The 2,909-nt window shown below is 41.1% G+C and overlaps 1 pseudogene; it reads left to right on the top strand.

Moving 5' to 3' along the window:
* Window positions 1–1,620: 1,620 nt before the first annotated feature.
* On the top strand, window positions 1,621–2,020 carry LOC103594349 (annotated as a pseudogene).
* The last annotated feature ends 889 nt before the right edge of the window (window positions 2,021–2,909 follow it).

Here is a 2,909-nt window from a genome sequence, read left to right as displayed (position 1 = left end):
AAGTCAAAAATGCATTTAATACACCTAACCAACCAAACACCACAGCTTAGCTTAGCCTACTTTAAATGTTCTTAAAACACATTGTCCAACAGTTGGACAAAATCATCTAACACAAACCCTGTTTTATAATAAATTGTTGAATAGCTCATGCAATTTACTGATTATTGTACTGAAAGTGAAAAACAGAATGGTTGTACTAAATGTTCTTAAAACACATTGTCCAACAGTTGGACAAAATCATCTAACACAAACCCTGTTTTATAATAAAGTGTTGAATAGCTCATGCAATTTACTGATTATTGTACTGAAAGTGAAAAACAGAATGGTTGTATGGGTACTCAAACTATGGTTTCTACTGAATCGTATCACTTTCACACCATCATGAAGTCGACCCTTTGTATTCACAGTAACCAAGATTTGAAATCAACCTGAGTGTCCAGCAATAGATGAATGGATAAAGAAAGTGTGGTATATATCCACAATGGAACACTATTCAGCCTTAAAAAAAAAAAAAAGAAGGAAATCCTGTCATTTGCAACAGCATGAACGAACCTGCAAGACAATATGTAATTGAAATCAACCAGGCACAGAAAGACAAATACCCATGATCTCACATGTGGAATCTAAAAAGTTGAACTCATAGAAACAGAGTAAAATGGTGGTTAACAGAAGCTGGTGGATGGGGTATTGTGACAATGTTGGTCAAAGGACACAAAATTTCAGTTAGACTGAAGAGATAAGTTCAAGAGATTTATTGTACATCATGGTGACTATAGTTGATAATATAATGTACACTAGAAAATTGCTAAGAGAGTAGATTTTAAGTGATCCCATCACCAAGAAATGATAAGTACGTGAGATAATGGATATGTTAAATAGCTTGATTTAGCCATTCCACAATGCATACATATATGAAAACATCATAAATTGTACAATTTTTACTTGCCAATTAAGTAAATAAATAAAAGAAAACTTTTTTAAAAAAATTCAAACTCTGTCTCTCTGCACACTCACACAACACCTCCTACAACAGCTGTGTGGGGGGTTTTCCTCCACACACCAAGCAGTTCTCCAGCAGACACCAACTGGGTGCCCTACGTAATTCAATTCTGACACTATTTACCTGGAGGTAGCATCAGATCCCACAGGTTAAGGGCTCAGAACCATAAGACTGACTCCACATCAGATGCCAGTCACAAGCCCCAGATTGTGACCTATGCTTCTGACCAGCTGGCTGTAAAATGGGGTTTCCACAATCTCCTTCTTCGGGTTCAGTAATTCGCTAGGACAGTTCACAGAACTCAGGGAAACACTTCACTTACATTTGCTGGTTCATTATAAAGGGTGTCATAAAGGACAAAGATGAATAGCCAAACGAATAAGTACACAGAGCTAGGTCTGCAAAAGTCCTGAGCACAGGAGCTTCTGTGCCCATGGAGTTGGGGTGCGCCACCCTCCCGGTACACAGATGCTCATCAAACCTTGCTGTTCGAGAGTTTTCATAGGAGTGACGTGCATGGGGCGCAGCAGACGGTGGGGACGTGTGTGCCCTCGTTCCTTCCTTTCTCTCTACTCCATCTTCGTGGTAGCGGCGTCAGTGACCGCGGTTGAGTCGCTGGCATGTAGCTCTTGGTGCGTGTCCTGGAGTTACACACCCTCGAGGTGACCAGCCAGGACACGGTCGCCCAGATCAAGTCTCATGTAGCTTCACCGGAAGGCATCGCCCCGCAAGATCAAGTCGTGCTCCTGGCAGGCACGCCCCTGGAGGAGGAGGTTGCCCTGGGCCAGTGTGGAGTGCACGTCCCGACCGCTCTGAAAGGAGCCAGCCGCGTGCTTGGAGGTCAAGGTCATGGTTCCCTGGCCCGAGCTGGGAAAGTGAGAGGTCAGACTCCCAAGGTGGCCGGACAGGAGTACAGAAGAAGAGGCAGACCGGGTCAAAAAGCAGATGGAATACAGTCGGCTCTTTTTCAATGTTGTGCCCACTTTTGGCAAGAAGAAGGGACCCAGTGCCAACTCTTAAATCTTTTGTAATCCTGGCTCTCTCTAATAAAAACAGTCCAGTCAAAAAAAGAAGGAAAAGGTTTTTATAAGGCTTAATCTCCAGCTCTATCCCAGCCCCTAACCAGAGGTCGGTGGGTAGGTCTGAAGGTCTCTTCCCTCATCACTTGGCCTTTCTGGTGACCAGCCTCATCCTGAAGCTGAGTCACCTCATTAGGATAAACTCAGGTGTGATCAAAAGGGGCTCATTATGAATAATAAAAGACACTCCTATCACTCAGGAAATTACAAGGGTTTTAGGAATTTCTCTGTGACAGGAAGTGGGTACAAAGACTAAATATATTTTTATATTATAACATAAATTCAGAGCTCTAAACACACAATAATGAATGATAAAGCAAGTTGCAGAATATGTATAACACACATATACAATTTTTAAAATATAAAACAGTACTATAAGTATACATATTTCAAAACATCATGTTGTACAGCATACATTTTTATTTGTCAAGTTAAAAATAAATAATAAAAAGAAAAATAAAATTAGATAGACAGATGGATAAATAAATGCCCCCCCATGCATACTTGCATATTTGTGGACAGGGTTTATATGTAGGTATATGCTTAGATTTCTTTTGGACTGAGAAAGCTGGATCATCTGGGAGATCTATGTTTAACTTTTTAAGAAACCGCCAAACTGTTTTCCAAACTCGTACCACTTTACCTTGTCACTAGCAGCGTATGACAGTTTTAGTTCCTAGACATTCTTGCCAATACTTTCTGATTTTAGATATTCCAGTAAGTGTGCAGAGGCATCTTATTGTTCTTTTATTGGTGGCTGGTGGGTCCTTGACCTTGGCGTTACTACGCAACTTTCTAACCAACAGAGCTAACCAGCCAGTTGTGGTTTT

Source organism: Galeopterus variegatus, unplaced genomic scaffold (genome assembly GCF_000696425.1).
Source record: "Galeopterus variegatus unplaced genomic scaffold, G_variegatus-3.0.2 Scaffold1540, whole genome shotgun sequence".
NCBI lineage: Eukaryota > Metazoa > Chordata > Mammalia > Dermoptera > Cynocephalidae > Galeopterus > Galeopterus variegatus.
The sequence above is the reverse complement of the archived record's forward strand: the minus strand, read 5'-3'. Positions and strand labels throughout refer to the sequence as shown.